Here is an 18,668-nt window from a genome sequence, read left to right on the forward strand (position 1 = left end):
TACAGACTAATCTAAATTAACACAAACACATTTTGTGTGCCAAGCAATACAAAAATTTGCGGCTTTGTGTAAACTTTATATTGCTTCACTCGAACCAAAGCTTTAATTTAAAGCGAGGCTTTATTTCAAACAAACCATCTTTGCTATTCAAAGTTAGAAAGCAATACTGGAATATCGCTTGCGGAAAGACATTATATGATGTATTTTTTACACCTGTAGCATACGATCACCGCATTGGGCCCGTTCCGTGCCGTGTGAGTCCCGCAATCCGGAGACGGCCATCCTACCTAGTGTACGTGGCGCTGCTGGTACTGCTCCGGAACTTGGCTGTTCCTAGCGGCTTCGTTTGCTCGTTTGATAAAATTAGTGATAAAAACGTCAATGCAACCAAAATGTTCTGCACGTTTAGACTAGAAGACGGAATTACAGGCGGCCTTCGCCTGCCGCTGAAGCTCAATCAACTCAACAGCTATTTATTAAATATCGTGCGCGACCTGCCCGAAAAACGAAACCGAAAGAGGTTAAGTCGGGAGGGCGAAAGCTTTCTCCCGTCTGCCTGGAGAAGGAGAAAAACGATTCGTTCCTCCCCTTTTCTCGTGTCCGCTTGGGGGCGCGTCAGTAGAAGGGAGGAAGACGCCCCGTTGCTACTTTTTTCGTCCATTTTTTCTTAGAGTGTAGTTCCTTTTTAATTCATTGTCGGAGAGATTCATTGTTGGAGAGATTCGGCTTAAGGAAATAAATATTGTGGAATTAATTTCGAGACTGGAAAAGACACCGCTGAAGCCCAACAAAAGATTATTCTTTTGGTGTTGTTCCTGGCTCACGTCTTATTTACGGTTTAGTTACGGGAGTGAAATCTAAGGCCTTTTAAGCTACACTGGACCGTAGAATTCGAATCTACCTCGGGACCAACGAGGTAGAGGGCTTAGAGCGATAAACCGGGGTTCCGGTCTGCACTCGAAAGTGACCCCCCTAAGGCGGCTGCCATTGTACGCAAATTTGACCACTCGTCACATCACCAAACCAAATACGTGACGTCACAGAGAAGATGGCAGCGCCCATGCAGCGGCTGGCCCCAGCTGGGTCGGAGCTTGTCGAATGCTTTGTTGGTTGTCGTTCGTCTCGGCGAGTTGATTTCAGACGCGGAAGCCTTCATATGAGGCCGGTCGAAAGCGACTTCAGAGTTCAAAGTGGTGTCTGACGTAGGTATAACGTGAAAATACGGAGGAAGAGTGTGCATTTCGCTGGTGACCGACGGGGATATTGGCACGGAAGAGAAAATCTGCCTTACGTTGCTCGGACCTCGGATTGATTCGGATACCGTTGGGATAAAACTTAAGGCGACGGTTCTGTGCACTGTTGACCATCGGAATCTTCGAGGTCTGCAGTGAAGCGCTTGCGATATATTTGGATAGACAGTTTAGCGACAAAAAATGCGTGAGTCGCGCTTGGCAGTGTGCAATCGTGGTGCAGCTTCGTTCAAATGACTGAAAGCTCACTTTGGTTGTGCGGCGCACCGGAGAGCTGCCTTGAAGCTGGTAGTTCCTGTGCGGGTCCATATCACATGAGCGAATGACGTTTTAGCAAACAGCGATATTTGAGCGAATCGACGTTTTAACGAATAACGGGGGAGCGCGTTAACCGATCCGCCGCGCTGCGCTTACGCCGCTTCGCGGCGACAGTCTGCGGCAACTCATTACAAAAATAAGAACCCATTTGGCCCATCCGAAAACGGCGCTTCGCGGCGTCCGACTATTCGGTAAAACGTCATTCGCTGAAACGTAAGCGTTCGCTAAAACGTCATTCGATCAAGTGAGTGCCATCCTTCCTGTGCCATGCTTTAGGTTATCCTGTGCTGCATCCCAAAATTGTTCCGGCGAAGACGTACACTTTCACGGAGCACAAGTGTTGCAGTTGGTATTGATTCCGTTGGTCTGTCGCACGCTTCGTCGACACAAAAGTTTCTTCAACACTGTTTACGCGAATTGCAAGCCGTCTGGACATTTCATTGCGCCTGTTACCTACCCATTCCACCCGCTCACGCCCCTTTGCGACGACAGTCTGCAGCGGCTCATTACCAGAAAAGTGGTCCCACATCCATTTCATTTCAGTTCGCCCACGGCAGTCGTCAAACCTCGAGGGAGAGAATTTATTCGGACAGAATGCCACTACAGCATTGCAACTTCTTTAGTGGTCAGGGTAGTCTCTTTTCTGTCAGTTTTGTTATATTGTCACGGATTCTTGCTCCAGTCCTATATTCTATCAATATTTGCTATTCTGGAAAGTTCCAGGCCAGGCTTAGCTGTCATCGTATGTTCTGGTGGTGGTGCTGGGTACTTTAGCCATAGCCCTTCACTCTGTGTGCACCTTGGCGGCTCCTCAGCCGAGTTGCCCGATAACGGGACACGGGTGGCGGACTATCCCGCGTCTTAAACCCCCGGCGAGCCGTAAACAAAGTCCTGTCCCGAGCCCAGAAGAAAAACCGCAAGACGAGCAAGTACCACAAGGACGAACCTCAAAAATACACAGCGAAGAACCTGAAATGCGAGTCGGTCGCTGCTACCAGCAGGAACCACCGGAATTCGGTCTTTTGACAAAAAAACCGTAGCTGACTGAGCCAACAATGACAAACCTGTAGCAGCGAATAGCGTCCAATCCCAACATTGTTTGTATGGCCGTCGCACCTCACACTCCGACGCCCTTTCACGCATGGTATATGAAGACGTCGAGGGCTGGATTGAACAATATGTCCGTGGTGCCCGCCACAGTGGGTGGACAGACAACCAGCTCATGCAGAACGTATACTTCTCGTGGAAGAAACTGTCAGGCGCTGGTTTGAGAACCACGAATCCTCAACGTAATGGGGAGTTTGCAAGATCGAGCTGAAGTGCACGTTCATCAGCCCACATTGACGAGAGAGAGCGGAATTCCTGATTCTGTCCAGTACACGGCCCCAACAAGAGCATCGCTGCCTTCGTGGAGGATGTTTTGCGCCTGATTGAGCACCTCGCCAACCCTGGTGCTATAGAAGACGAGTAGCTAAGGATCCCATGCCCCTCATGTGAGAGACAGCACCTTCGGCAGCCTTGTCCGCAACCCCACGACAACAGTCGAAGGGTTCATATCACCAAGGCTTCCAACATTGAATGTACACAGCAGGCCCGAGCCTGTCACTATCAACAACTCCTAAGCGTCTCGACACTCGAGTCATCCAACTGCAACTTCGACGCCAAACTCCCAGGCATCCGCAACGTCATCCACATTGTTGTCCGGGAGGAGATCAGGAAACTACTTTCTGGCATTAGTTTGCCAGCTTTGATTTTGATTGCCAAGATTGTTCCGGAACAAGTTCGACAGGCATTTCAACTGAAGACTTCGAGCAAAGCGGCCTCTGACGAACCGAGGGCAACTTATGCCACAAGGTCACGACGTCTACCACCGGCTACTTGTTAGTATTCGACGCGAATTCAACGAGACACCCCAACGCCGAAGCATTCCCAACATCGGAAAGAACCAGTGTAGGTTCTCACTGGAGAAAGTACACCGAGGAAAATGGAGGTGCTGTGAATGGTCGACGGAAAACCACTCTGCTACCACTGCATGAGGGCGACCATGTCTACTGGAGCTGCCCGTACCAATGAATTGGCCTGCAAGAGTTTGTGCCGAACGACCTTCGACCACGTCTCGAGGAGCGTTCGCGGGACATTGAGGATTATCTTCGGTGGCCTTTGCCCCTGGTGCTGACATTACCCCGAAGCTCCTGATCCCAATCACCTCGACGGGAGGTAAGCACGACAAAGCAGGTGAGCGGCAATGGAAGGACAGTTGATTCGGTGCTCGGTTGGTGTCCAAGGACAATACTTAATAATATGCTGACACCAATTATCTGTGTCCATGCAACGAAGCACAGAATTTCAAACTTTGTGGGAGAATGCCGCTGAGTGACTTGAAGAAATAGAATGGGTGGTTGTTCTCAAAACTGGACACCAAGTATCACCCGACTTCACTTTGCCACACGAGACTTTCACAAGTTGCAGTGGCGGCGGAATGCAGAAGATATAGCTATTATAAAGTGGAAGTGAAATGGTTTGAATAGCAAACAAACATTGTTGCCAGTCATCAAGTCAACGGTGTAGAAAAAGGCACAGCCACGTAAGCACTACATCCCCGAGCTTGCTGCATTGACGCAGAAAACTACCAGGAAAATTTGCTGATTGGAAGCCAGCTCTGCAGCTTCAGTGCATCAAACGTCGGTGGCCGCACGTGACGTATGATTACAAGGCGGCATCTGTCGGTCAAAGATGCCACTCAACCAAACTGAACACCGACGTGGCAGGAGCGTCATCCGACAACCAGGACCACAGGTACTACGACTGAGCGCCTGACACGAGACTGTCGCAGAAAGAACTCGTTATGGAACCATGTTCTAAGAATCAATATTTATGGAATTAAGTGGAAATAAACATATTTAATACAGTAACCAGATAAACAGTTTTCCGCTCGCGTTTATGCCTTCAGAGTCTCTACACAAAGAAATATGTTCACCGCGCATGCTGGGTTTTTTGAGGACACCCGCATCTCTGATCCCTTAATATTAATTGATGGGACACACCAGACTGGTAGACTGGTTGCATTGGGCTGCACTCGTTCCACTTCTCGTGAACATGTGGCGCATCCGAAAACCACCTCCAGTGATGTGAAAATGTTGTTTATTAATTTAGTTCCTTCAAGGGCCTCTGTAGGCATTGCAGAGAGGATACTTAAATGTACACACATGACACATCAAAGCACACGGACATTAATTAGCACAAACCGGGCACAGCTACCGAAAATAAATATTACACCCGTAAGAAATAAATATTGCTGCAACTTGTTGAGTGCAAAAACAAACACACATCTGAGCATCTAGTTTAATAGTATAAATGCATTGTTATATAGCAGGACACTTCTTATACGTATGACACAATAGACCCTTTGCAAAACCCCATCAAGCAACACATCTGACACCAATTTATTTCGTCGTAAAGAACACGAATGGGCCCCAGTTTACGTCGAAGGCTAATGCAGCATTCGAGTCCAATAGGTGCTGAGCGAAGTTCACAGTTATGGCTGACATAACACTCTTGTCGAACAAATGCCCGAAGTATGAAGGCCTTGGGTAATTAAAGTAGTAGTTACTGTAATCCGTTTCATCACAATTCGGCAAACAGCGAAGGCTACAGTCTCGGTGAGTCACTATGTACGTTGGAGAGAGGCACATGACAATATATCATCACAGTGCTCATCTGCACAGATTTGTCACACACCTTCACTCCGTCTCTCCGATTGGGTTGAGAGGGCTGTGGTGGTTGCCCTTTTCCAAGTTATGGTGAAACAAAGTATAGGCGGCCCACACTTTTGAAAAAGTCTATTGAAGAGATTGAAAGGGATGGTAGTCAACATTTTTCAACTTTCTCAGGAGCTGCCTCGCTAAAAGTTGCTGCGAGTATGCAGTAGCCTAGGGCTGAAACTAATTTCCCTGAGCCATAAGTCCGACGCATACATTTCGCGTCGATTCTCAGACATTCCAGCGTTCAAAAAAAGCTAAGAGAATGCGAAAACTTCATGCTTACAGCGCTCAAAGTTCTATCAATCCTCGAACTCATCCGGGAATCCGAGCACCGGTACGACGACACGGCTAATGCTGTCTTATAGGTGTTAATATCCAGATGATCCAGAGCGATCTTGCGGAAAAAGGATATAAAGTCTCATTCCTTCATATTTTCACATTATACCTGCGTCAGCGAGCACGAAGAAGCCCGAAGTCGTCGGAAAGCAGCTGCACATCACGGCTACCGCGCACCAAACAAACGCGCATCCGCCAGCTCTGGGCGCTGCCATCTTACCGGTGACGTCACGGCTCTTGGGAGGTCACGTGACGAGTGGTCACATTTGCGTACAACATGGCGGCATCCGGGCGGTGCCGCTTCCGAACTTCCGGTTTATCACTCGAAGCCCCTCTACCTCGTTGCTCGGGACACACCGCTGGCATTTTTTTATGCTGCAGTTGGGGACGGCGGCCTCGGGGTCAATTGTCTTGAGACAATGATCCTTAGTATTCGGCGTGCCAGGGTGCTGGCTGTGGCTGAGAAGGATGATGCAATGTTGAGGAACCTTGTGTCCATGCACACTTGGAGTGAGGAGGTAGAAAGGGCAGAGAAATATGTAAAGTTTACATCATCAGTTAAATCAGGAACGCCACTTTTGGCGAGGCCAGTTATGAAAATGGTGGATACTAATGGGTTGGCGGAAGCACGTTCGTGCGTGGTAACGTCCTTTACCGTGACCCTCCGCTGTTTCTGACTGGGTGGGAGTACGTGGATCTAATCAACCTTTAAGCCCACGCGCTCCCGACCATGACGAGATGTTCGAGGGGCCGGGCAAAGGATACACGCTGCAGGGCTGGTTGTCTCTTCCCCGAGACACATACGCAGGTTGTCCAGGTATGCCCAAGAACCTATGCGCCGAGACTGGAGCGACATAACTGTGTTGCGAATTGGGTGGCAGAAAAGGCTAGAGTTCAGGGATGGATTGTCACGGAAGAGCCCAGGGTGGTTGTTGGAGATGAAGTAAGATATCCAGAATAGTTTTAGAAAATATAGTAAAGCTTCGGTTGTTGATATTCAAGTGGTAGGGGAATATATATCATTAAACTCCTTAAACGAGAATAAGATGCGTAGGTATTCTGGTGAAGCCTTTATTAAGGCTGTTACGTTGTCTTTCTCGGTGTCCTCGGTGACGGTCCATGCCGTAACAGCAACCGAAAGAAAACTAGTTTGTCCCAGGTCTGCTGATTTTCTGTTATCCCTTCCATTTTCAAAGCTGAATGTGTCATCCCTGACACTGAAGGTCCTACGTGGGACGCTCAGTTGTTTTTATCACTTTATGCGTGAGACTAATCGCAGTGTTTGATGTATTTGTGACTGATTTGAAGATTGCAAGAAATATGGACTTTAGATTTTATATAAATTGAAATGTGTTTTATGGTTTTGGTGTTTTGGGGGAAATACACAGTGAGGGCATGATGCAGAGCCGTGCTTACTTAAGGTTAAGCTTCCTCAAAAAGCGAATGTATTGAACTTGTTCAATAAACAGAATTGCGCATTCGTGGACCCTGTGATTACCTTCGCTTTCAAAGCATATACGACGATTACTGATGATACTTTCCTACTTTCGGGAACATCACAAGGGCTGGCAACAGAAAGGATAAAACAAACTCCAAACGGAGCTTCTCGCGTGCCGTCAAACCAAAACACTACAGGCGCTATGTTCAATGTGAGTTGTTGCCAGATTTTCATTTTCTCCGACCAAACAAAAGCAACGAAAGCAAACCGGCTCTAGCTTCCAGCGCACATCGGCGGCATTATCCCCACCTTCCTGCCCTCCCTTTCTTTTCCACACCCTACCCCTCATCCCGGAAGTCGCGACGCTGCGTACAACTCCGCAGCCAAGTCAATCCAAGATCAAACCTAAGGGTAAGGGGCAGGGCGTACTACTCCACCGCGCTGGTTACAAGAGCGGGAGTTTCAAATGTGGAGAGGTTCTTACTCCAAGTAAATTACGTCATGTGGCGTAAATATTTCTAAAAGTTCTTTTTTTTTTTTGTGCAAAATTTGTTCTGTGACAGGCTTGTCACAGTTAGGCTGTTTAAAAAAACAATTGTTTTCTTCGTAGTTACCCTTTAAGGCGATTTCTGTAGAAACGAGAGATTTGTCATTTAATTTAAACGCAACAAAACATGTCTATGAAAATTTAGCAGAATCAATTCAATTATTCGTTTGAAGTATACAAAAGACGAAAAAAAAAAACTTTTAGCTACCCGCAGCTTCAACTTGAATAAAAATATATCTCTCATAAATAATTTCTTACCTTCTTTTTGGGCCCAAAATGGCGTCCTATGGTATGTGCACTGATAGCAAGATTGGGAATATTAGGCAATTTGGCGCCCACCTAAATTTTTGTGGTTCTTTTAGTTTCCTTAACAATTTTATTTAACTACTTGTGTTTTATCAAAATTTCGGAATTTAGAGCATATCAGTAAAAGCCAAACTAATATTTTTACAAAAATATAACTGTGTTACTTTAGAGTTTCTTTTTATTCATGAGAAGTTATTGTGCTAATTGCAGATATAAAAGAATCGCCACGTCTCTTTTGCATGGAATGTCCAGGGGGAGATCATGCAGTGCTCGTCCTGTGTATTTCTTCTCACCCGTTCTTCGTTGTTTTGCGCGCGCAATTTCATTAAGTGCTAAAATACTATTTATATCATTGAAAATAATCATGGAACATATGTATTGTGGTTGGCCTACAGCTAAGCAGAATATCCGCCTCATGAGTAACCATGGCCATAGGGCTTCACTCAACTAAAAAAAAAATCCAGTGCTGTTTGTTGGTAAAAACACTTCGTTCTTCCCCGAAAATAACAGCATCCCGATACGTATTCAACCAAATCATTACCTTATCTATGAAGGCTTTAATCTGGGTGTATTAAAACAGCAAAGAAACATCGAGAACTTGCATTACGTACTTTGGGTAGTTACTCATAAGTTTTGCCACTTCTGACGCACTAAGGATTGTCCACATTCAGCGTGGGTGTAATGAACGAATGTTTTTCTGCCACAAGCAACAAGAGGCATTGTTATGTCATGTTTGATTCTTGCGAGAAAACTGAATAACAATTATTGTAGACGTCATTGCAGTTGCGTGAATAACTATAGGACAAAATTAAAATAACCCCTCCTTAAGCTTGCGAGGGGCTATATAAACACACGCTGGACTTCGTAACGCATCATCAGCGTCAATCATTCAAGATGAAGGCAACCATTGCAGTCATCTGTGTCTTCTCTGCAGTCCTGCTCATCTCTGCAATTTCTGGTGAGTCTTCCCTCTAAAAGAGAACATTTGGTTCTTCTAACGCTCTCAAGTTGCTTCTACCCTTAAGATTTGCAACCCCCTTCCTGAACAATCATAGAGCACTTTAGTTTCTATCAACCACTTTAAAACGTAAAACTACTTGCTTCTCTTTTTAATAGAGATACTGTGTGTGCAGGCACATAGCCAGGATTTTGTTTCGAAGAGGGACTCGCCCATGACAAAATGCAGTATGAGGGGGAGAGGGGAGAGGAGGCTCCAGCAAAATGGAATATTTCGGGGGGGGGGGGGGGAGGCCAATGGGCCCTCCCTCTTGCTACGTGCCAGTGTGCGTGCATAGTAGTATACATCCCCACGACCAGTTTAGATGAATTATCTCTTCTGCAAAAAGTGCGTTGGCATTCACATATCGTGCTGTATAATATAAACTGCTTAAAGTATTCGATTGAGAGGCGCACTGCTATCTGCTCTAGCCGATCCTTCGATGTGAATGCTTCATACTTCATACTTAGATTTTATGGTATGCTTATTCTGTTCGATTTGTCTTCGTATCAGAAGAAATATGAATATTTAGTGAACTTTGCACACCTGTTAGGTTAAACCGTGAGGGCGTCGACGTTGAAAGCACGAATGCCCTGCTAACGGACAACAGACAGTGTTTAGTAATGATATTGTTCTGCTAAGCAGGCATTCAACTAACTATGCCCAACATCTACAAGCAATATTAATGGGACGAATTAAGAAGATGGAATGTCACGATTTGGTACCAAAGAAATGCATTTGACATGGCGCAAAAGCACTAATGTGTGACTGGTTTGCCCACAAATTGTTTATCTAGTGTTTGCAATCAGCGCAAACAACAGAGTTGTCTTAATTATTGCCTGGGTATGGCTAAACAATACAATATCAAGACACCAAAAACCCTGGAGTGAACAGTCAACGCTTTTCCCTAAATTCAAATATGAAAAGGGCGGTGGGACACCTTTTATTTATAATTTTAATTTAAAACATAAGATTTCGTTTAAGGTAATGGCGATTTTTGCTGGTTGATTTCACGTAAGTTTTTTTCCTTTCTGAAAAGTAATGCCTCCCTGTTATACTTTCCCCAACTACCTTCTCTAAAGGACGCTGTTTTTTCTTGTGTTCAGCTTTAAAATATGAAAGAAGATACCTATTGAAGTTATCAGATCACATTCGTTTATCAGATAAGATGACAAGTATGATATTGTACGCCGGGGGCTATATAAAGTTTGTTATTGTATGATAGTAAAATAATCATAAAACTGCGATGTTAAAAATAAAAAATAAACGTTTTTCAGAGGACGAATGTCGAGCACCCCGACCTCAAACAGTTTGTGACAACGGTGTTATTGTGACGCTTCAGCATTACTTCAACAGCGACACTGGTAGATGTGAAGAAGAAAGTGGCTGCAACAGTGGCCCGAACAACTTCCCGACTAAAGAAAAATGCCAAAAAGAATGTCCATACTGTGAGTTTGCCTTGTATTTTAATATTTATCCTGCCGCTCCGTGTCTCAGCAGCAGCGACTCCCCGGCGAATCGACGCTTTACATACAGTTTTTGAGAAAGTGTATGCCTAAATGAACATATCTTTACCTCGACGTTAAAGGGGCATCACCTACTGAATATAAATGAAAAGTTCCGCCATCTTCCCTTACATTTTGGACGATCGAAAAGGGCGATTCAAGGAGGCCGAAACACTGGTAATATAAATCGTCCAAGACTCCCGTCCATGCTGTAATAAAATTAAAGTAGTGATAATCTACCAGCTTCAAGGTCATTATGTAGTATTTTATTTTTTCAATCTAATGAGAAATGCAATGGCGCAGATAATATATAGTTTCAACTGTAAAGATAACGAGCTGGGATCAGGGACCCAACGTTTCGAGGACTACTCTGCTTCTTTTTTCCTCAGGCGTGAAGATGGCAACGGCCGTTGAAGAGCAGTTTTGTCTTTGTCTCCCTCTACGGTGGTCACCAGTTCAAAGAGAAATACACCCGCTTAAAAGGCAAAATCGAAACAGATTCTAACGGAGCAGTTTCGTAGTTTTTTTTCATAGCAGATGTTTTTTCGCTGTCTCCTACGGTCTGTTGACTTTACCTTTAGGCGTCCACCATTCGCACAACCAGAACGCAACAAATTTGAGACATTCCGATCAAACACAGGGAACTCTGGAATCATGGTCAGCTTACAGAAGAAATCGGCGCGTAAAAAAACGCAACAAAAAGAACAGCGTTGTGAACAGCTGTGAACGGCGGGCAGAGTTTCTGTCAAGCTAGCCGGGCTGCAGCGACTTTCTACCTTTATAACTCGTGATGTCTGCGCGTTGTCTACGCGCCAGGCATCACAATCTCCATTGGCGAGCCGCGCCGGTATTTGAGTATACTGTAATAACAGTTGCCCGCACCATCAGGCATTGCTTATTTCTAAAAAATCCGCGAATAGGGCACACATCTATGATTCAAACCTCACTTCTGTTGATTCCAACTTATCTGTACTTGCAGGACGAAACGCTTCGTAAGTCGGATCTCCCGGCGAATGGTAAGTTAGTTAAATTAACCAGTGTCTTACAGAAAAATCAAACTCTTATCCAACGAGAGCAGCCAGGTTCGCGAAAGTTTTATTTTAATCATCATTTAAAATTTAAGAAAAAAGAATGGGAGCGAGTATTTATCGTGAGAAATTTTTGGTAGTGTTTACGAAGAGTGATGTCGATTTACATTTGCTTTCGGGGGCCTTGTTGTCTATTTATATAAGGAGGCGATTTGGTCCGCACATAAAGCCTTTTAGCCGCAATCGAGAACTCGCATCAGGCAAAATAAAACGGTTACGTAGAGCAGTAAAACGTTCTTAAAAATGAAGCTCTACTTAGCAAAGATTCAATTAATCAATTATGGCCTACACTAAAACCACGCCCATACGTTCCGAACTGCAGTTGGAGTGCGGATGGTTTTAATACGCTAGCCATACAGGTCAGAATAAGTTTAGAGACGTTTGTTTCACTAAACCTCAGCACTAGCTGCGATTAACATTAAAACATGTGCTCAGCTTTTCGCCAGGTAAGCTGAGCACGAAACACCAATTGTATGTTTCAAACATGAACCTAATGACGTAAACTTTGTTGAGTATCTGTTACGTTCTATAGCGCGGCTCATTAGTATCACTTCCAGAGTACAATATATTGTTGGTAATTATGAACCGTGATGTATACCCCTGAAACGTTCTCCACGTTTAGTAGGAATATATTTACTTTGAAATTATTTATTTCACACTTTGCCAGAATCTCATTTAGACAGACCTGCGTCTGTGAGCAAGTGCTGTTTGCATTGTCATTAGTAAGCGTGGTGTAGACAGCATTTTTGAAGATATACCCGATAGAACTCGTCGTTTACACCGTGTGCGCAATTTTCTAGTGTGTAGTGCGAGTAACTTGAGCCCGTCTAATATATAAGTTGTTTGAAGCTTTAATGAATATTTTACTTTCAGGGAGACAGCAAGTGCCCAGCGACACTAGGTCTGGAGACGATGTCTGCTGTTAGGCTGGAATATATAATTTCAACAAGGTGCTTGAGATAAATAAAGCATCGACTACAAAAACGCTTACATTATTCGTTTTCATCAAATGTGACCTTAGCTGTGAAAGCACTATGAAATACAGGTATATTGTCAAGCGGTTGTGGCAGTTACAAGACCACACCTAGTGAAACAGTTATTTATATCCGAATTCAAATAATCCGAGGCTAGGTCGAACGGTGCTATGCCTCATGACACTTTTTTTGTTGTTGATCCCAAGTGAAAATTAGATATTAATTAGAAATAAATAATGTAAAATATTCCTTCTCTATTGAAAACTCTTGGTGATGGAACAATCACAAGCAGTAGGTCGACATTGGACCAAGCTTAAAAAATCATTACTAGTAAAAAACGCTGATGCTTGACCATTGCTCGGCAGAACTTGACCAGGCGTGTTCCGAGCTGGGTTCGAGAATGCCGCCCGAATGCCGATTTCTCCAGGTCTTTCCAACCTGTGTGCGATTCTACAAGGTGTTTTAGCTAATTAATGCCATGACCTAAAAAATGCGGATGGACGTTACACATGTGGAACTAGCCCAGGGTTGTCCACAGTCCAATTGAAGGAGTCAATATTCGTTTTGCAATGTGCCAAACTGTCTACTTCATGCAGATTAACTAGCTACCTTTTTAAAAATTAATTTGCGCACCAAGCCTCTAAGAAATATGTTCCAGAGCGTGTTGCAGAATATCTCATCGTGTTGTTTTCATCAAGGCAGCGTTTCTGTGTCTAATTTTTTAAAGCGCAATGCAAGCGAGCGACTTTTAAAAAAAAATCCTACTTGACTAAGGGCATTAACGTGCAGTTCGATAGTGAGTAGCGCGTGACAATTTTTGAAAATTATGCGCGCTTTCTTTAGTACAAGGAAAATTAGACAAACACGGCATAATGGTGTGTTTTTGGACATGCTGTGGAACCTCCGTATTGATAGATTCTTACAAAAATTATTTTTACAAAAACGCAAATTCATCTTGGTTAGTTATTCAGCGGCACAAGGTAATATATCTTGACTTGCTCAACAGGACTGTGAAACAAAGTGCACTGGTTCGACACATATGTGGCGTGTACCTGCTTTTTCCAAGTCTTGGAAAAACTTTGATGAAAAACTTTGTATATTCCATTCGATCATAACATTGCAAACGGCAAAGGGTGCAATTCCAGCGAGCCAATCAGTCCACGCCACATTAATATGTACTGTCCCAGTGTGCTCCTTCAGTGGAAAGCTGACAAAAGTTTGGCCCCGTCGCATGAACTGGCTCAAAAAGAGGCTGAACCTTTTTGTTCTCAAATCAAATCCACCCAAAGTGATTCAGCGAACAATGGACCACAGAAAAAACTAAGGACACAAGCTATTTAAAAAAGACCTCCACCAGACGGATTTAGACGAAGCTTGCTCGCACATACGAAAGGCGCCTTGCCATAAATACGTGCTCCTTTTTTCTCTGAAGTCAGGTCTGAAAACCGCTGATCACGAAGTAGAATAATGAGGCAAAATTATTGATATATAAAAACAATATTTGTTTATGAAAATATTTGCAGAGGAAGCTTGCCGTTTGTCCCGTGATGCACATAATGGGTGTGTCCTCATGCGTATTGTACCCCATCGCATCATCCGCAACTCTTATGGAAGGGTTTCAATCTTTCCGCTAAAACTGGAAAGACAGAAGAAAAGGTCTACTCCTCTTCACAGGAAATATGAATGACCTGGAACAAGCATGTCCTTCACTCCAATTATATTCTCTGGCGGTAACGAATTGAACAGCCTGACCATGCAAACTTGTTGTATCCAAGCATAAGCCAGTAAAGTTTGTACGCCAAAACGTTCTCTAGTCTTGTTCAGGTTTAGAATTGGTCTACCGTGCTCACTTCCACTGGTTAGATATTAAGCACAAAATTTGGATCGTGTCAGCCATCGAGCTTGAGCAGAAATAACATGTGAATACAAACGGTAACAATACAGTAGCGACAGCGTGCCACTGAGTCAAAAAATGTAAAAAAAAAAAGGATGAGTACACATGCAAACGATTGGGGTAGCAAGTGGCAAAATCAGAACATTTTGATTGAGGCAAAAAGTGCCGTTTTCGGTCACACTATAACTTTACAAGAAAGCGCTTACGATTCGTGTACTGTTCTAAGGATCATCGGATAAGGCAATAACACATATGACAAATGAGAAGCTACTATACGCGTTTGGCTATATGGTATACTGATTCTTAATCCGCCCTTTGTTGCTGGGCCATTCTCGTTTCCTTTCTTAAGAACGGTGTTGGTGATCGTGAATTTACAATACGCTAGAACCGAGGTTTGTCGAAAAAATACCCAAACGCTTTGCAATGGCATTTTGGCGCCTTGGAAGGTTCAGCCATGACACCACAATGACGTGTCCAATTTTGTCTCCTGAAGCCCCAATGAGATGGATATATTTAAGTGATTAAATTACTTTTAAAGTGAGAGTTGACCCTGCCAAATTTCTTCGCTTAGACAAAAAAATAGTACGTGCATGTAATTTTTTCCTGTTCATGTGCCCTTGCACTTAGATCCTTAGTCCTTGCACGAAGTGCAACTGATTACACTGTGTCATCTTTCAGCTTCTGAACCTGTAATATATATTTTTTTAATAAGAGATCGGAATTCCAACCTATGGAAGTCTGACACAAATGACATAGTGCTAGAAGCTCTGAAATATGAACGGAAGGCACTTTTAAGACCATGAACAGGGAGAATTTGGCAAACCTTATGTGAAATGTGACAAGAGGAAGTTTCTGGTGCACTGCACTTGTTTACGTCTTATGACAAATTTATAACCCCAAAATAGCATAAACATCAGAATGACTGCTGATTGATTCATGACTGACATAGGCATTATTAAGGCGCGAACAAATTTTGTGGCCTTTCAGAACAAATGAAATGTGCCCGTGCACCACTTTATTCGGCGCTCGAAATGCTCGAGTGCCCCTGCGTCCATAGCTTTGACCGCGTAATCTACGGTTTTCTCAGCATCAAGATAACCTAGGTTGCTTCATCTGCGAACTGAAACTAATGTTTTGATCACATGATTGGTGGTACGTTACATTTCTGTACAGAGCATTCGTGCTATATTGATAATATTTTGGTTTACCGGGTTTCCCATCATACAATGTTTGAATGCTGACCAATGTAGTCTGAGAACGAATCCAAACAGGATTGGCAGCTCTTCCGAAATTCATGTCTCGGGCCAAGAGCTTGTTGTTTTGCGTTGAACTCACTCACTCATGGTTAATTAAGAACGAACAATAAGACCTCGCTCAACCTCACGCTCATGACCGCACCCACCTTCAAGTATTTGCTCCCGAGCTCATCAAACCACTGAACTCATAAACTCACCGGACTCACGAACTCACACTTCTCACCGAAGTCTCAAACTCACGCTCCCCAAAGACGTCATGAACTCACTAAACTCACGAGCTCAATGAACTCATGCACTCCCTAAACTCACGAACTCACTCTGCTCACCGAATTTACCAAACTCACGAACTAACGCCCCTCACCTAACTCATGAACTTATCGACCTCACTCACTTAAAATTATTTCTCACCCTCACCGTAGTCGCGGTGCTGGGAACCTTGATGCGCGCGGGTTTCGCGGCTTTTCCAACTCGTCCATGGTCGTCGTTGCGTTCCGCCGCTACGGCGCCAGCTGTAAGGTGGCCAAATAAAATAAAGGTTTGTCTTTTTCTTTTTTGGCATACAAGTGTGCAGACTTGTACACGTTACTGAAAAATAGTAAGGAATTACATTTACAATTGCTCAAGGCCAAATTGTAATTTATTACAATTACAATTACCCTCTCATAAAAGTAAGTGGCCGTTACCCCAAAAAGTAATCCGTTACTTTCGTGGCGTTACTTTCAACATTTTTGTCCTCAATTAAGAAACAAAGAAAAGAAGATTATTTAAGCTCTTATTGGTGCCACCGGCTCCATTTATTGACCTTGAGTATGTTGGGAAACAGCTGGCTCTCGAAAGTCTCGTCAGACATTTTCCATCATTTCTTACTGAAGATGTCGACTGCTACGCTGCACACCTATTGAACTGAAGCACTGGATGGGAGTGCCATATTGTGCCTCACGAACATTTAATGCTCTGCATTGAGCTATTTCAGTGAAGCAATGGAAGTACTATTTAGCTCAAAGATAGAGCAAGGCTTCATCTTTGCAGCCGTTGCCTGATATTCGAGAGTTTTAGTAGAGTTGGTAACAGTAAAGTGATAATTAAAATAATAAATAAGGTTTGGCTCGATATTCTTCTTTCTTTGGTTATGAGCAGGTCGAGCCTCGGTTGAGACGTTGGTGAATAAGAGTTTCTAATATATAAATATAAGTAATCGAGAAAAAAAAATAACCAGCACACTCATAACAACAATTAGTTAGAACGTTGGTTAAAACAAATAAATGTAAACGCACGTTTGCTGTATGTACCTTTCTTGGTGCCTTTCAAAAACGCACAGAGCACGGGCTGACTGCAGTTTACTCCGATGTTCTCCAGATAGACATCCGCTGATGCCACGGGCAGCGAAAGGTAGAGTACTTAGTAAGACACACAATGAAAGAAACACTCACGAGTTTCACTCGCTCCTCCAGCCCAGAATATCAGTCTACGTCAGCCATCATTATGTTTTATTTGTAAAAATATCTGCTTGAGATAAGATGCGTATTGCAGGGGTAAAAACAGGAAGAAAAAAGGAAAATTATTACCATTTTCGAAGTGCTCGCGAAAAGTTGCCTCACAAAACGGTGACTGAGATGCAGATAACCTGCCTGGAGTTCACAAATGAAGTGGGCTAATCCTAGAAGTTAGACCATAAAAATAACACCTTCACATATTATCACATCTCTTTTAGTGAATTTTAGGGTAGACGGAGCGTTGTCTCGTGCTGTGACATTATGAAAATTTTCTTAGTCACTATAACCGAGAAGGACATTGTTCATTCTTGTCGTTGCACTTACTGCCTCGAGCTTGTCGAAGAGGCACACAATCACTAGGTGTCCTCTTCTCCCCATCTTCGATCGCAAAGAAAAGAAACAGGGACTAAAAAAAGCGGATATAACTTGCCCCCCCCCCCCCCTTTTTTTTTCGTAGAAATGTTTATTTGGATCTTTGACATCGTTGTTAGGGTGAAAAAAAAAATAGGTGCAGGGGCTTGGTGTTGCAAAAAAAGACTGCGGAACTGGAGTGCCAAGCCTCCCTTTGCGCTGGTCAATTCGCGTGAGTGTCACTGCATTCAACTTTACCAAAATGAAAGAAACCTTTTCTTTAGAAGGGGGGGGGGGGGGGGGGGGGGGGGGGCTGGTCTCGAAAGAAAAGTAACGGATTACAAGGAATCCGTTACGTCAAAAATGTAAGGGAATTACTTTAAAATTACTCTAGAAAATATGTAATTTTTCCGTTACTAAATTACCGATAAATGTAAGGGATTACAAGTAATTTCGTTACTTGTAACGGATTACGTACAAGTCTGCAAGTGTGTATCATGGCGAGTCTTGCGAAGAAGTAGCCTTCACGGTGTGAAGTGTTTGTTACAAGCATTCGCGACAAGTTTGTGCAAGTATGGAGCGAGCGTCTGCATCGCTGTTTATTGAGGTGTGAAATATTATTCTAACACTCACAGCCGTGCCTGTGTATTTGTTTTTGAATAGCATGCTGAGAACTTATCTTTAATGGTACAGCGTTTTGCTCGGAAATTTGTTGTGGAGTAGAGCTATTTCGGAACAGTCTGCTTTTATACCGTTTGTTCCAATTTAATTCCAACCGATTTATTAAAAAAAAAAGTCAGTAAAATATGGAGTAATACTGTTCGGGCAGGATAGTTATACTGCCGGGGGGACATCATATAGGTGGCTAATCTGTCATATAAGCCGGATAGTTAACTAAACTTCCTTAATAATTTTTTTTATTTAGTCAAAGTAATCACCAGGTTTTAATTAGAAACATCCTGAGCATGATTGGAAACCATTGCATCAGTCAATCTTAGAACGACTGTGGGACACTCGGGGGCGCAGCGAAGTTACCACTCGTGCAGAAGACGGAAAAATAGCAGCGGCGGAACACAATGATTGTCTAATCATCCGCGTTTTGCAGGGTAGCCAGTTCCGCTTATTATAAGAAGATTTGGACTTCTTTTTTCACC

The sequence above is a fragment of the Ixodes scapularis genome, unplaced genomic scaffold, assembly GCF_016920785.2.
Source record: "Ixodes scapularis isolate PalLabHiFi unplaced genomic scaffold, ASM1692078v2 PGA_scaffold10__122_contigs__length_95168666, whole genome shotgun sequence".
Lineage (NCBI taxonomy): Eukaryota > Metazoa > Arthropoda > Arachnida > Ixodida > Ixodidae > Ixodes > Ixodes scapularis.